The 17,910-nt window shown below is 36.0% G+C and overlaps 1 protein-coding gene across 1 annotated transcript in view; it reads left to right on the top strand.

The window, feature by feature from the left end:
* The window catches only part of BBS9 (Bardet-Biedl syndrome 9), a 501,118-nt gene that overhangs the window by 309,680 nt on the left and 173,528 nt on the right, over positions 1 to 17,910 (top strand). The window lies entirely within an intron of this gene.

The raw sequence follows: 17,910 nt of genomic DNA, 5'->3' as shown, positions 1-17,910 counted from the left end.
GATGAGGAAAACCACTTATCTAAGGACATTCTAATATACAGTAAATACATAGAAGAGTACTAGATTATTTTGATTTCTATGCCATTTTGTTATTCCCCATTCTGCTAAAATTGGAGAAGTTCTCCTCCCTTCCCTACTTTGTGTCTAAACTTAGAGACTGGTTATAGATCCACTTGTTAAAGTCTTTTTACCTAGACCTCATTTTATCCAGTAGGTGATCATTAATTATTTCAAAGCATGCTGATAATACAAACAGGCACACTTTTGAGAGATGGTCTGGTCAAGTGATGGATGCCTTGTAGAAATGGGTGCCAGTTGCCTGTCAGGTCTCCCCTGCTCAAAAGGCTCAGACGCTAACGGCACTGTCATGAGAAGGGTTGGAAGAAGTGGGAGTTAAGAAACCTCTTTTGGGACCTAGTCAAGCTAACTTGATACTGCCTTAGCTTTGAAATACCAAGGAGGCCTCACTATATTTTATTTTGGTGTTGAGCCAATGTCTTTTGCCACTTGCTTATGAGCTCCAGCTTGACCTTTCAGTGGCAACCATGTTAAGGGAGAAAAAACTAAAGAAAGCACAAACACAGGAACTTTGAATTAGTTTTTCCAAACAAATGTGGATCTAATTTTTTACATTAAAAGAAAACAAAAAGGGAGACTGATTTTGGGTAACATTTATCAAATTTAGACTGAAATAAACCTAGAGGTTCATAAGGTCCAGTTTGTGGCGTAAAATATTGGCATGAGGAGAATGGAAACATTGCATGTAGGAAAATGTACGGGAGTAGAATTAGGAAGGAAAAATCACTAGTCATGACCCAATGTTACTACAGCCACACCAGCTTTCCTATAGTAATTCAGTGTGCTACAACAAAGAGGGTTCTGTAAATGCACCATGATAAAAATGGCTAATACTTATAATAGCTGCTATTTTTTGAGCACTTACTGAGTGCCAGCTAGTGCTAAGTACTTTACCTACATTATCTCAATTATTTTTAAGGGTTCTGTTGCTTGGAGGGACTCTGTCATTTTTTGCCCTCAATAATTTAATAGGTTTTTTTCCCTATGAATAAGGACATGCAGATTGTAAATTTAATACTTTTAAAAAGCATTTTTTTTTTATGTAAACGCCTGCGGATTTGAGATTTTAGGAAATAAATGGGAAAATATTAGCTAACCTTGTGCAACAGAGAATGATGGTATTGGGCATATGGTATAATCTTTCCCCAGATTTCCCAAGCTGTGATCCAAAGAATATTCCTCTGGGAGATATTAATAGATGTTCTATAAAAAATGGGTTTTGAAACACTAAATTCTATATGCTTCTATTGGAGATTCACTAAGCCACATGGTATTATTAAAGGCTCTGAGAAGTTCTGCTCTGAATACAGTTTTTACAAAAACTGTGTTTACCATTTCCCTAATTTATCTAAGCACAGAACACTATGTGGGGGAAAGGAGAAGGGAAAAGGGGGGCATATTCTATGAGTTTCTGGTTGGTGTTGGGAAACAATTCTGTCCAGGTGTCTCTTATTTCTGTACATCTTGTGAGCAGAAGCACTGACTGCCTTTGTGCTGGACTATCTTTCCAAGGATATTTTACAGTAAATAGCCTTGGATGATAGAGATAGTATCTCCTTGCAGAACAGAGGGTAGGTTGTTGACTGTCTAGTATCATAAAGGCAATTGATCCTTCCAGGACAAAGTTTAGGCATTCTTTCTGACCATTATATTAGATTTGGGCTCCCTAAGCTCAGGGTTCTTCTCCTGTAATACAACCTACTGCATGTGCAGATGTCACTTTGACACTTTTCACAGCACCATGGGAATTTGGGCTCAAGGACTAGCATAAACGCTGACATTCTGGCTACTGCTATTGTTCTAAGTAGTAAAATCCTTTGCCTCTAACCCGGCAGTCTTGAATCTTCGCAAGCAGTGGTAAAACTATGGCAGATTAACTTGTTAGCTTGTAAATAGAATAAAATCTAAGACCCTTCACAATTCTTGATGGTCAGGAAATACAGAAATATGTACTTGGATATAAATGGATCATCTCTTCAGGTTGCATGTGTCTACTTCTGGCTGAGTAGACTAGGGTGGGATAGGGGTAGAGTGGCTGGGGGAAAACTATGAAGAGTGGGAAAAAATGGCAGTTCAACAACATGACTCCAAATTCAAGCACCTTCCAAACATTCTAGAATATTGAATCTCCTTGTAATTTTGCTTTTCTGAGCCAATTAATCTAAGTTCCTATAGCTTTCCTTTTAGGTTTTCTTTTCTAGACATTAATTGTATCTTGCTTCTGTCCATTTCTGTGCTTTATTTTTCCAGGTGTGGAATATCTATTTATATAATGAAACACCAAATTGTGGTAGAGCATTAGTTCTACAGCTCTTGTAGATTTAGGGAAAGAAAGGAAATATATATTATTGAGCATGTATGATATACTTGGCACTCTGCTAAGCACTTTACATGGGGTTTCTAATATAATCATCCATATCACTCACCTCTTATAAGGTGGTTGTTATAATATTATTTGCTAGCATTTATACAGTATTTACTAAACACTAGCTACTATGCTAAGCATAGGATATTTTCTTATTTAATCTTTGTAACAACCCTGAACTAGTTACTATTATTATTCTTATTTTATGCATGAGGAAACTGATAACCAGAAAGGAAGTGATCTCCCCCAGGTCACATAATTAACAGAGATACGACTTGAATGCAGGTTGTGTATATGACTTCAATATAAGGTTCTCCTGCTCCCCCAACCCCAGCAAAGTAAAGTTTTATGAAAATAATGGTACTATTTGGGTTGAGCTTTGGGTGACCATGTAGTTATATTTCAAACTAGACATTTTGGAGAGGAGAGGGGAACAATATTAATAACTGCACCAGGACAGCAGGTATAGCCCAGACTGTCACAGAAAAGCAGGGCATGTGGTCACTCTACTGTACACAAATGAAATGCTCAAGTAAATACTAGCATAGATTTCAGTCATGTTTGAGCAACTGATTTTTGACAGGTGTGGTTCTAGGGTATTATCTCCCATGGAGTCAATATGTTGAATTCCAATAGTTTTAAATATTTTATTATGCTTTTAAAAGTGTTTTATTGCCAAAGTAGACCCACCCTTATTGACAGTTCCAGTATAGACAAAATGGATTACTGCACATCCTTTTCTCACACCTCAGTGTTTTATGGGTTTCCAGAACTTAGCGTAGTCCAAAGTAAAGGGAATATTTATGACATTTTTAAAGCAAAACAGAAGAGAATTATTCTCCTCTCTCTTCCTCCACCCCCTCAAACTGAAGAATATGATTGACTTGGCTTTATAGGGCCCACATTCCTCATCTAAATGAAACCCAGCTGAGGATGGAAAATTGCAACACTATCTTGTCCTCCAATGTCAAATGACAAAGGATTAAAAACTTTGCTTTCTTTGACTTCATTCTCAGTGGGAGTTATAACAAAGAGAGAATAATATTTAATATACAGATCTACAATAACTATGATAGTTTTCTTGTGGTTTATACATAGTTGTTTAATTAGCCTCTACAGGGTATTATGGTGGTTTTCAATTGATTTTTCTCTGTTGTGCTACTTGCTAGAGATTTTTTTTGACATCAGTATTAGGCTAGCTTTGTAAATACATTTTATGCATGTTTTCATATTGAAATATTTTTAAAGAGTATATTCTATGAAATGATTCTGTGCTCAAATAATTATCTTCTGGAGATTAATAGTACATTTATAAGCAGGTTAAAGAATAGGAGAAGTGTTGGAAAAACCTTACAAAATTAGTCCAGCATTTACCAAACTTAGACACTGAATACTTTTTTGGTGGATCATCTATTATCTTTCTGTAGAACCTGAGAAACATACTTTGGAACACATTGGCATATGTGTAGTCTGCCTTCCTTCCTTTTCTTTCTTTTTAAAATGCCATCCTTATTTTTTCCTATATCTCCTTTTCTTTCCTAATTTTATATTGCCCTCCCTCTCTTTGAATAGCTTTTTGTCCTGGAATTTTTAAAACAATTTGACCAGAAATATTATTTATCAAAGTTACTCTAATTCATTATTCCATGAATCTTTTAATCTCCTTTTTTCCTACCTACCATGGCTTGCTTTGTTTCTTTTTCAAACTTGAATGTTTGTATCATTTATTTTTTATTCTTTTTCTTTTTTCTTCTTAGGACATTGAAGGCATTTAAGGCTATAATTTGTCTTTTTTTTTTGAGACAGAGTCTCACTCTGTTGCCCTGGCTAGAGTGAGTGCTGTGGCGTCAGCCTAGCTCACAGCAACCTCAAACTCCTGGGCTCAAGCGATTCTACTGCATCAGCCTCCCAATTAGCTGGGACTACAGACATGCTCCACCATGCCCGGTTGATTTTTTATATATATATATTTTTAGTTGTCCAGATAATTGCTTTCTATTTTTTAGTAGAGACGGGGTCTCGGTTTGCTCAGGCTGGTCTCAAACTCCTGACCTTGAGCGATCCACCCACCTCAGCCTCCCAGAGTGCTAGGATTACACGCGTGAGCCACCATGCCTGGCCTATGAATTTGTCTTTGAGTACAGCTTAGCCAACATACCACATTTAAGTGTAGTGACATTGTAGTATGGTTTGGTGAAAATAGCATAGGCTTAGGACACAGCTAGACTTTCACTAGGATCCTGCCACTTATTGCATGATATTAATACTTACCTTTAAGGATTTAAATAAAAAATAAATTTAGTCCAGGCATGGTAACTCATGTCTGTAATCCTAGCAGTTTGTGAGGCCAAGGTGGTAGGATTGCTTGAGCCCAGGAGTTCAAAACCAGCTTGAGCAATATAACAAGACCTTGTCTTTATAAAAAATACAAAAATTATCCAGGCATGATGAAGTGTGCATGTAGTCCCAGCTACACAAGAGGCTGAGGAATGGGGATTGCTTGAGCCCAGGAGTTTGAGGTTGCAGTGAGCTATGATGATGCCACTCACTCTAGGCCAGGCAACAGAGTAAGACCCTGTTCCAAAATAAGTGAATGACTGAATGAATTCAATTAAATTTTGTGTGTAGGGTTCACAGCACAGTACCTAGAAGGTAGATATTTGACCACTCGGTGCCTATCTTTATTATTTTTGTGATTTTACAAATATTCTGTAATTTCAATTTTGATTTCCTTATGACACAACAGTGTTTAGGAGAGTAATTTTTCTTGCCAAATAGCAAAATTTAAATACTTATAGTTTTCTTAATTTTTAGTTATTTGAGCTTTATTTTCTGAGACCAGCTTCTCCATGGGAAGGAAGGCTTGTCTTTAGGAAGCTCTGAGCCCTCATTAGTTGTGACCCATGAGGAGGTTGTCTTTTCCACACAAAATCAAGTCAATTAAAAAATCGGTGCAGTGTGGGTCTTACTTGCACCAGGGAGAGTGGTGCCATGATGGGTCCAACCTGGGCCACGTGCTTAGGCCTGTGGCCACATGGTTAGGTCTGTTAACAACAAGTAGAAGAACATAGGTGCCTAGCAATTACAAAAAAGCAGTTAAAAAACATAGCAGTCAGTATTGGCCTCTCTACAACCAATTAACTGGAATTCATTCATTCATTCATTCATTCGACAAATATTGAGGAATATTTGTTGTAGTAGTATTCTAGGAACTTGGGATTTATCAGTGAAAAAAAGAAGATCCAAGATTTTATGGGGCATAAGTTCTCCTAAATGTTTTTCTTTGTTAACAAATTTATTTGTTAATAATTGTATCTGTCCTCACTAGATATAAGCTCTGTAGGATCATCAGCTTTGTCTTGTTCTCTCCCATAGCCTCAGCATCTAGAAAATAGCCGGTATGTAATAGTATCTCAATAGCTGTCTGCTATGTATAGGAAACTTGGCTGATATTCCTGGGTGAATGAGAAGTCTTATTTTACTTTTGTTGCCTGGTCACTTATGTGGAGGGAACTTTCTTTTTTTCTTTTTTTTTTCTCAGTCAAACTGAAGAACTCTAGCTCCTTATTTGTCAATAGCAGTAGATGAAAATTCAGATTCTAGAATATATTCTTCATGGTTTTCTCTGTCTCTGCCTCTTTTCTCTATCCATCTCATGTGGATTTTAAATATAATAAAATCTGGGACAATGTTGTTCTTGCTCACCAGGATCTAATATATAGTAGAAATTAAATAAATAGTTAATAAATGAATGTTTAGATCATAGGTAATGGGGCATGTCTACCTCTCCCTTGTTGGCTGGTTGAAAAATTGAGATTTGCATTCCTGAATGAATATGAAAAGAGAGTTGCTGATGGGTGTTTGGGAGGGGGAAGAGAAAGGTTTGAAATGGTGAAGTTCACCTGAGAAAACAGTTCCTGTCCAATAAAGGAATCACTGCTGACATTCTAGGCCTGGGTTGGTGTAGATTATTGATTAGGTGAAGGCAGTAGATTTTATCTTTTTTGGAGGTCTAGCCTTCTCTGCCAATCTTGGCTCTCCTTTTCAGAGCCTACTGTTGTCTGAATGTTTGTGCTCCCCTCCCCGCAGATCCATATGTTGAATCACCACTGTGATGGTATTAGAGGATGGAGCCTTTGGGAGGCAGTTGGGTCATAGAGGTGGTGCTCTTAAGGATGGGATTAGTGCCTTTATAAAGCGGCCCCAGAGAGCTGCGTTGGCCCTTCCACCATCTGGGGACACAGATGGAAGGTGCCATCTGTTAACCAGAAAGCAAACCCTCACCAGACACTAAATTGCTAGCACCTTGATCTTGGACTTCCCAGCCTCCGGAACTGTGAAAAATAAATTTCTGTTTATAAGTCACCTAATTTATGATATTTTGCTATAGTTGCCTGAATAGACTCAGAGGCAGAGCCATATATTTAATAGAAATTACTCCTCATATATGGTAGATAATTGATGAATATTCTTACTTTGCACTGCTTTGTAACTGGGCATCTTTTTATGTTTTTGAGGGAATTAACATTGAAATAGAAAAGAACAAATCAAGCAAAGTTGCTAGCTACCATGTCAATTGAAAAGCCCCTTATACATGTACTTGTAAGGACACCAAAGAAAAATATTTTATAATATCCCCAAGAAACTCATTCTAGTTTGTCAAACATTTGTGTCAGGAATATTTTCTTTTTCTGTTTTTGAGATGGGGTCTCACTCTGTCGCCCAGGCTGAAATGCAGTAGTGCCATCATAGTTCACTGTAGCCTTCAATTCCTGGGCTCAAGTGATCTTTCTACCTCAGCATCCCGAGTAGCTGGAACTACAGGAATGGGCCACTATGCCTGCCTAATTTTTTTTTTTTTTTTTTTTTTTTAAAGGCAGGGTCTCACTATATTACCCAGACTGTTCTTAAACTCCTGGCCTTAGGCTAGCCTCCCACTTCTTCCTCCCACAGTGCTGGAATTACAGGCATGAGCCACTGCTTCTGATCCTGGAATTTTTTTCTTAAATTACCCTCAAAAATCTTTATTTTGCAGTGTAATTTCATCATAATGTGATTTTATAAATTTTCTGTTTCTTATATGATAAACCTAATGGTGCCATAGAAAACTAGGTGATATCATCCGAGTCAAGATGTTTTTTTGGGCCATTAGATTAAAGTATTAAACTATTAAGATTTTTTTCTCTTTGTTGTTTTAGAAGAAAGAATTTAGCAGAAAAAATGCCTGTGGAAAATTAAATTTGTATATGTTTTTATTCAAAATGGAGGATGACTTGAAATAAAAACTATATCATTATCAAACTATAGAACAGTTATTTATGAGCATCCCTAGGCAAGTTTTTATGATAAGTATGCATTTCCTTTTTTCCAAGATATTTTTCCCCATTTGTATCAGATGTGGAGTGCTATGCCCTAAGAGTTTCCCTTGCAGGATTTTAAAGTTAAGGGGCCTTTTACCTGCTAGTATCCTCTCCCCTTCATTCTCTCTTGAGACACTGATCTAGTCTATAATTCAGATACTCAGTTGAAAAGGAACTGACATATATGTGAATAAGAGAGGGCTTATGTATTTCATGAGGCATGTTCCATCAATCACTTAGACACTTTACCTAGAGGCTAAAATCTGAATCATTTCCTCCAGTGCCACATGCTAGAAGATCCTTGATTTAGGAATATGGATAATGTGAGCTATAATTAGCTCTTTTATATGTTTTATGTTTGTTGCTTTAACATATGGCATATAATTTTATACTAATTGCAGAGATGGGGCAATTCAAGTTTTATATTTCCTAGTTTCACAAGTCTTTTGTTGATGGATATACATAGTTATGAAAACATGTGTATATTAATCAATAATTTACCTTCAATCACAGTCATCTGTATAATGTGTTTCCTCTGATACATTGTTGGTAAAACATAATTTGGCAGTGAGAAAGCAACAGTTGTTATTGATTTTGCATTCTTTTGGCAGAGTTACAACAATTCTCCCATACCCTGATCCAGTAGAGATATTAGATGGATTGCCGTACTGTACTTGCATTTGAAATTTCTTCCTCTGTTTTTTACTCTGAGCATCTATTTTCTATCAGCTTGTAACATTGTAACATTGATTAGTGCAAGCAATGTATTATTCATGCCATTCTGGTTTCATTCCATTAGTGCTATCAACATTAGTATACTGTCTAAAGAGGTACAATTATGTCAAAAGCTTTCTGGATCAGCTTGTCCTGTTTTGCATTTGTTTTACATTCATGAAAGAGATTTCTTTTGTAGAGTATATCTTTTTATTTTGTTGGTGTCAAGTGGAATGAAGTAAAAAGCTAATATGAGGCTGATGTAAACATAACCTTTTAAATAATTTTTATTTTATAAATAATCATTTTACAAAATTTGAAAAAATTGGAATGTATAAAAATTGGAAATATGTAAGGATGATAATAAAATCATCTGTAATTTCATTACCCTATTAACATGTTGATCTTGCCTTCTAGTCTTTTTTTATTTCTTAAAAAGTTAAGTTTAGGTATATACACAGTTTTGAATACTTATTTCTTTAAGCATTATATGATATATATTTTGCCATGTATTAACATTTTTAAACATTAGTTTTTTAATGTATTTGTAATAGTTCTTCATATTATTATATCATTTTCAACCATTCTTAATTTTTGAATATTTATATTTTCCATGATTTTATTTTATCAATAATGATGTACATCCTTGTTTATAAATCTTTGACCATATATCTGATTATTCTCTTAGGATACATTTCTAGAAATGAAATTATTGGGACAAAGCATATAAGCATTTAAAAAGCTCCTGATGCATATTGCCAAACAACTTTCCAAAAACACTGAACCATTATCTCCTGTTTGGTTAAAAAAAAAAAATTACAATCTGCCTGTTTTAGCTTATGTTGCTGTAGTCATTTCTGATGTAATGTTATATCTGTCTTTTCAGTAATATATTCATTAAAATAGATGAATAGGACATCATCAGATTACTAAAATAAGCAAAGCAACTCAGTGGATAGCTTTCTAATGCTAAAAGCTGCCTGGCATTTTGGTGGACCATCTTTTGTTGGCATGTAATTTTTGATGACTTAAATTGCTAGATCCTTAGCTATGTGTAGGAATGGAAATATGGTGTGGATCTGAGCATTCAGACAGATAACAACAGTTCTGTAAGTTGCTGTGGAAAAATTAGAGCTTCTGTCTGCTGCTTTATAAATAATTGAGATTTTATTGTGTTTTGCCTATGTTTTTACCTTACTCATAGAACCATGTAGTGGCCTAGTGTTTTGTTTATAATTATGCCAAAATTAAAGTCTAGATAATCTAATCAAGACAAGTTACCTTTGAAATAACATACCTGCTCATTTACTTAGTGGCTCTCAAGGAATGGAGTCTAAAATGTGCAATGAGAGTCATGACATAATATTATATGAATTTAATGTAATATTGCAGCTTTCATCTCATAAAGTACACAAAAAATACTAGGTTCAAAGGAAATGTTTTAATTAGAGTGTTGTAACTCCATTACTTCATTTTAGTCTCTTATCACAAGACATTTTAAGGAATGTCCTGCCTCCTATTTCCCAATAGGAAATAGGATTTTCCTTTTGGGAAATCCTACCTCCTCTATAAAGAATAGAGTAATGATTTCTATTCCTCAGCCCAAGCTGGCAGGAACACTGTCTTTATAGCATTATAAAGTAACCCTAAAGCTTAGGCCCATAATACATACTGCATTTTGAGAAGGTCATTTGATTGGTACTCTTTCTACTTGAGTACTTCTCTTTAGTTTCTGCATAGGTAAGCTTCTTATTGATGGTGAAAGGAGGGAAGAAGGAGGCACAGGAAATAGCAGAATACTTGGAGTCATTTAAAAATTCTGTGTATAAAATTTATTGGCTGTATGACCTTTGTCAAGTTCTTGATACTTTCTAAGTACCAGTTTTCTCATCCGTTAATGAGAAGACATTACCTCAAAGATTTAATGGAATAATGAGTGAAATGCCCCATATATAACAGTTCCTTAGTAAAAGTTTGTTCCTTTCTTGTCCTTGTATGTAAAATATGTGGAGGTTAGGGCTAGACTAAGAACTCTATTGAAAGGAACCAAATCCATTAAGCTTGCAGCACTCAGAAAAGTAATGCCTTCAAAAATGTTTTTGTCCTTTCCTTGCAATATAGATGCATCGGTAGATATTGAATTAAATATAATACCAAGCTTAGTATGTGGGTGGGCAACATCCTGTGTTTGCAGCTGCTGGAACCAGTTTGTCTCACTTGCAGGAATCATAATAATAAAGATGATACTCACAAAATCGCAGTGCTTATTCATTATGGAGATATATTTTCCATAACAGCCATTCAACTGGTTCCAAGAGGATTTGGTGTGTTCTCTTGTGACACTGGGTTTTTGGTCTGTTGTGCTTCTGATGTGTGAAAACTTAAGTGCTCAGAATTATCAGTATCATTTGGCTGCTCCTCACAGTGAAGCAAGGGTACTGTGAAGAGTTAGTAGCACATTCTTGGGCCAGAGGTAGCACCAAGTGTTCACTTGGGAGAGGTGGCTTTAGTCCTCCCATGGCCCTCAACAGCCTTTCCCAATTCTTTGATACAGAGAGTTAACAGGTTTGTAGTCTTTGATATGAAGTGCTGTGCAAGCACAGCTTTGAAACAAGCCATCCTTTTAACTTCTAAGCAGCACTGAAGCTGGAGCCACTACAGTTCAAGGCTGCTTGACTTAAGCAAGAATCGTTGGTTCGCCATGACCTACTGTCTTTTTGCTGCTTAACTATTTCCTGAATCCTAGAGCTATGGGAACCCTGTAGCAGAAACGTATGTTGTTACTATTGTGATTGATGTGAACTTAGATCATATTTTTGCATTATGGAATAAATGTGTTATAGTGTACTTGATGAAAGATGCTCCTTGATTAAAAATTATACTGTTATTATTAATTATTGATATAATATTCCTTTGATCAGTGCTCCAACTTTGAATCATCTAACTTTTAACTTCAGATGATCATTGCTCAGAAAGTTAGTTTCCTAAGGATTATATCATTGGCACTTTTACTTACATGATTTATAATCTCAAACTCTCATACTAGAAATAATGAATAAAAACATTCATTTTTCAAGTCAAACCAAAGGTGTTGGAGTCACTGAAATTGTTTAAGATCGATTTGTTTGTTAAGACTCTACTCCATTGCTAACTCCCTTTGAAGCTAGGCTGTTCTCTTTGCCATCACAGCTTTTTAGATCTACTTTGACCATGGCGTTTATTGCAATCATTTGACTACACGTCTGTTAACAAAGCTGTGAGCTGTTTAATGGAAAGGACCTGTCTTCTTCAATGATACCCCTAAGTATTAGTAATTGTCCCCATTGTTAATAAATGCCAGATAAATGTTTCCAAATTATTTTGAATTGACTTAAACATGAAATACTATATAAAACATTCAAGTTATAAAGCATTGGTGGTCTGAGATCATTTCTGTGTAACTTGACTTGTAACTGTGACATAATTTATTTAACATGAATTTGGTGGTGAGATTTGCACGTGAGTGAGGAAATTTAATATATGATTTAAAATGCCAGGGATTAAATAAAGGAAAAAGAAACAGCCTACAGCTTTTACGTGTCAATTGGACCAGCCTCTGGAATCTATCTCTGTCCATCGCAAGCTTGTCTCGTGCTTTAGGCCCATCTCACATATTTAAGCCTTGTCTAGAAGGATAATTAGAAACCATCTAATTCAGGTTATTTCTGTTGAGATAAATTGAATTAGGATAAACCGAAGCTTGCCTTGGCATTAACCTCTTTAGAGTCAGAGTAAGGCTTGCACTTTGTGAAAGGCCATGTGGCTGACCTCTCCGCTCCCACACTGCTCTTCTTTCTAAACAGTGACATGACGGTGTTCACCGAATAAAACCAAGTGCTGTATCAGGTTAACTCTAGGGTATTTTCAGTGGATATTTAGAGAAACATCAGAGTGATGTCTGTCAGACTTATTTTCAACTTCTTTGGGAAAATTCTTTTGAATTTCACATGAATTCTTTAGCTAGAAACACAGATTGATTTACATTGAGGATTACTGCACAGGAAGTGAGAGCTTCTTAGATAACTATTCATATGTTTTAGGTGTACCTTTAAGAACAGCTTTTACAAATAATACATTCAGTATTTTTGCTGGACATGGTGTTAGATTTTGAAAACCAGAAATGAAAAATACATAGGCTTTCTCCTTTAGCAATTCAAATCCACTGGCAATAAAATGTAAAAAAGCACATTATATTCAATAATACCTGGTGATAAATGCCACAATAAACATATTGTGTTGTTTTTTATTTTAAAAATGTCATAGAACTAAACCAATTGCCTATCTATATATACAAAATACAATTGGATCCTTCATACCATAAACAAAAATAAATTCTAAGTAAATTAAATACCTAAATAGGAAAGGTATAGCTTTTATAAGAAAAGAGAGAAGCATATCTTAATAACTTTAGGGTAGAGAAGGACTTCCTAAACAAGTTATAAAAAGCATAGCCAACCCTTAAAATAAAATCTTGTCAAATTTGACTAAATTAAAATATAACTTTTATATAACAAAGGGAACTATAAACAAAATTAAGACAAGATATTTTTAGTTCATTCTACCAACAAATGAGTATGTAAAGAATCCCACATAAATAAGAAAAACAAATCCAATAGAAAAATTAGGCAATGAGTATGTGTAGAAAATTCCAGGAGAGAAAATGTAAGCAGCCAAAAAACATAAGATGCTTAACCTTGATAGTAATCGAAGAAATGTAAATTGAAACCCACAGTGACATTCCATTTTATTTTTAAAGAAAAAGGAAAAGTCTGATAAGGTATAATGTTGGCAAGTATATGGAGCAATGACAACTTCCTACACACTACTTGTAGGAGTACAAATGGGGACAATATTAAGAGCAGTTAAAATGAAAGAACTAGGGCTACATATGTCAACATTTAAAACAATCTCAAGAACACAATGCTGAAAAAAAGACACACAGGGTGTTGATTTTCCCAAACAGGTAAATTTTCTCATACACTGTTATCCTCTATTTTCATTGGAACAGTTAGTTCATCAAGTTGATGATGACTAAAGCTAACAGAGTCTCTTCTGACCTTAGTTCATCACATTTGGTAGGTGCCTAAAGGATTTTTGTCACTCTACCAGTGCTTTGGTAGGTAAGTCACCAAAAATGAAAACAGAACTTTCAAGCTTTGGACCGATTTACAAACAGCCAAAATACCTGTACTCTTGAGCAATCGTTATGGACAATCCAGCCCTACAGCTTGGGGCCACCCCAGGTATGAATGACATGCTAGGCCTGGCACTCCTATTTTTCCTGGACCAGATGGGAAGCACTATTTTATCTTTTCTTATTGCCACTCACATGGCCCTGCTATTCTTATATTTGTTCTTCTCTTTTTGAATTCATTTGTTTCTTGCAGAAATTTTCCCTTGGGGTGCTCTGGAGTGGTGTGTTTTGATTTTAGAGTCATTATGTGAGCTCTTACTACTTTTTGCTTATATATCAAATGGACTTAGGTCTGAGTTTCAAAGAATTCCATTTTATTATATTATTTGGGGAGAACTGCTACTATCTTTTCTATGCTACCCATGATTACATAGATTTCTACATATTTTTTCCCAGCTTTCATTATTTCAGCCTTCCTGTCTCTATAATGCTGTGCCCATATCCACTTTTCCTCTTTCTTATCACTTCTTAAAGGAGCACCTTCCTCTCTAGTGTCTTCTGCCTTCCCTTCCTCCCTCTCCCTCCTTCCCCATCCCTTCTCTCCCTCCCCCTTCCCCTCCCCCTCTCCTTTCCCTTTCCTTCCCTTCCCACCAGAGTCTTGCTCTTTTGCCCTGGCTAGAGTGCAGTGACATCATCATAGCTCACTGAAACCTCATACTCCTAGGCTCAAGCAATCCTCCTGTCTCAGCCTCCTGAGTAGCTGGGACTACAGGCATGTGCCATGACACCTGGCTAATTTTTCTATTCTTAGTAGAGATGGGGTCTCAGTCTTGCTCAGGCTGGTCTCAAATTCCTGCCTTCAGGGAATCCTCCCGCCTTGGCCTCCCAGAGTGCTAGGCTTACAGTTGTGAGCCACCCTGCCTGGCCCTTCTCCAGTCTTTTAATAATACCTGGAGTAGGGCAAAAGGAATTGGCTGTGAGATAGGCAAGGCAAGTGAGATCAACCTTAGTGTTTAGGTTTTGCATGAGTTACTTGTCCAGAACAGTTCATGGTATACCAGGGGAAATGTGATGTGAAATAAGGTAATGTTTTCTGGTGGTATAGTACAAAGAGTTTTAGACTTTAGGATTGGCAGTTTTCTGGCTACTTGATAATCGAAAAGACTCATAAAAACTCTTGATGTTGGAAAAGACTCATGTAAAAACTCTAAGCCATAATTTTATCCAATAAAGGATGGAAATAATAAAACTAATCTCACAGAGTTATGTAGTTTAATTTATTTGAAAGTGTATTGTAAATTTTAAAGTACCATACAAATATGAGATATTAGTGTGATCAAAATTCTTCTTAATGATGCCTAACATTCTTTTGGTGTTTTTTGCCCTCATCAATACATGGTGTCAGTATGCTCATAGTTCAACATAGAGTAATTTTCATCCTTATTCTCTTAGTGGCTTTTGTTTTCTAAAGAAAGGGTAGATTATTTATCCATAAATGTCTTACAGCTTTTTATACATGAAGATTATGAAATGTGGGATGCTGCTTGGTGGGGCTGCTACTGCATAGCACATGCAGCGTCACAGGCCATAGTTCCCAGTTTTGAGGGGCTGCCTTCCCTTTTATTAAGACTGTGCCTTCGGGTTTGAGGCCAATAAAGGGAAGCTGCCAGAATTCTGCATTTCCTTCCTAAATAAATCATTTATCAAGAACCTAAAAACCTACTGAATTACAAAACATTATGTTAATTGATGGTAGAGAGACATGGGAAACTTCTGAATATGGAAAACTTCCAGAGTCCATCAGTATATACCATTGGATGAGGTAGGCCAAGCTCATATGAACCCAAGAGATTTCAAAGAGAAGTGCAATGAAGTAAAACCATCCAAATCTGGCAGTCTGGTGTTTTCTTATCTAGCTGAAGTGAGAAAGAAGTAAGACGACTTTGGACACAGCAATGTCTTTGGGCTTTAATAGTGCTCAGCACTATGCTAGAGATTGAACAATGTGGGAAACATACGAATTTTCAGAGAATAATCAAGGAAATTGAATTTTGAACATGAGTCAGCTTTTTCTTTGTGTACAAGTAGCCTGAGATAGTGAGATGAGAAATGAAAAAATCAAATCCTGGTGCCACAAGTTAATCTGTAGAGTGATTTTGAGCAAGTCAATTTCTACTTGAATCTTTTCCTTATCTCTAAATTGAGACTGCCACTTGCCCCTGCCTACTTCGAAAGACTGTTGAGGATTGGTTGAGATGAGGTATGTGACTTGCCATGGAAATTTAAGAGTTAAGATTTTAGGACTTAATTTTTATTTTGTTTAGAATAGCTCAGTAATATTCTCAAAGACCAGGTTACCTGTGTTACCTAATCAAGAAGTGTGACCCTATGTATTAGTACATCTTTTGTTCAAATAGGCTGTTTGTTAGACTAGTAGATCAACAAGCAGACCTGCCTGTAAATTAGAATCTGTGAGCCAGAGGAGTAGATGAAATTTGAACAATAAAAATACATTAGCGGCTAGGCATGGTGGCTCATGCCTGAAATCCTAGCGCTCTGGGAGGCCGAGGCAGGCGGATCATTTGAGCTCAGGAATTCGAGACCAGCCTGAGCAAGAGTGAGACCCCATCTCTACTAAAAAAAATAGAAAGAAATTAGCTGGACAACTAAAAATACATAGAAAAAAAATTAGCCAGGCATGGTGGTGCATGCCTGTAGTCTCAGTCACTCGAGAGGCTGAGGCAGTAGGATCGCTTGAGCCCAGTAGTTTGAGGTTGTTGTGAGCTAGGCTGACACCATGGCACTCTAGCCTGGGCAGCAGAATGAGACTCTGTCTAACAACAACAACAAAAGAAAACATTAGCAGCATTCAAGCATGTGGTATATACCAGTGTGATAGTGATATAATTTATAATTTGATTAATTGACATGATCTACGTGAATACAAGTGAGAAAAATTGTTGCTTTTGGGAAGGAAGGGGGATTAACTGGAAAAAGAAACGAGGAAACTTTGTAGAGTGATGGAAATGGTCCATATTTTGAGTGGAGTGTTAGTTACACAGGTGTGTACATTTGCCAAAACTCATTGAACTGAACGTTTAAAATCTGTGCATTTTCTGCACACTTCAACAAAAATAATAAAAGTAGAAGAATCTTTAAATGGAAAAAATTACAAAATATGAAAGTAATAATTAAGTGGATACAGATTATCGTAGAACAAGCAGAACATCTAATTGTGGTGAAAAACAGAGTGAAAGAATTATCAAAATTGGCTGGAGTGGAGTTAATCCAGGAGTTCTCCCTATTTAGTGAATGCTTAACCTGTGTTTTGAGGAAAGGATGAGCTGTAGTTTGGCAAAAAGAACGGAAAGGCCTTTCAAATCCTGGAAACCATATGCATGAGGGCTCAAAGGGAGCCAGGTACAAACTGAGGCAGGACACCAGATCGATTTTCAAAAAATTTATGATGAAGAAAAATCCTTTAATGCATCTATTCATAAAATGAAAATCACAATAATGGCTTGTGGAAATTTAATATAATTAGTCATTTCATGATATTTTGGATTATTACTACATAAATTATATATATTCCTTTAGAGTGTTCTTCTTGAGATCTTGAGTATTCTGGTTAGTAAAGCCTGAAGCTTGAAAACCTACATTTGCCTTTATATCTGTAATATCTCTATTATATCAGGAGGTTAATATTCACATGATTATTAGCCTATTCAATTGGAACTAATGTGTGCTTTGATGACTTTTATTTTATCTCATTACCTTTTTGATTTCATTTGTTTCCTAAGAATTCATTATCAGGACTGGGACTCATCTTTTGTGGGGCTCAGAAAGTTTAGGATGTGTTAAAGGGATTCATTATCTCAGTGCAAAGTTTGCCTGTCAATTACAGGAATGTTTTCATCCATCCCTGGCATATACTTTTAAGAATTTCCACATTCAGTCAGTTTGACACATGAATCCATGAACTCTTGGTTTAAAAGCCCTTGATATTAATTATTGTATTATGTTTGTCAAAGAACAGGAAAGAGATTAAGAAAACAATAGTTTGCATGATTCAGGCTGTAATATGAAGCACAGAGACAGAGCAGTGTGGTTTGTGGTGAGTAAGGTATATGTAGAATACAAATATGAACTTTTTAAAACAAATGTTCTCACGAAAGTATCAATGGCATATATTTGAAGTACTTTGGAAACATTTCATCAAA

The sequence above is a fragment of the Propithecus coquereli genome, unplaced genomic scaffold, assembly GCF_000956105.1.
Source record: "Propithecus coquereli isolate 6110/MARCELLA unplaced genomic scaffold, Pcoq_1.0 Scaffold134, whole genome shotgun sequence".
NCBI classification, from domain to species: domain Eukaryota; kingdom Metazoa; phylum Chordata; class Mammalia; order Primates; family Indriidae; genus Propithecus; species Propithecus coquereli.
Note: the sequence above shows the minus strand (reverse complement) of the source record. Positions and strands in the feature narration are given on the sequence as shown.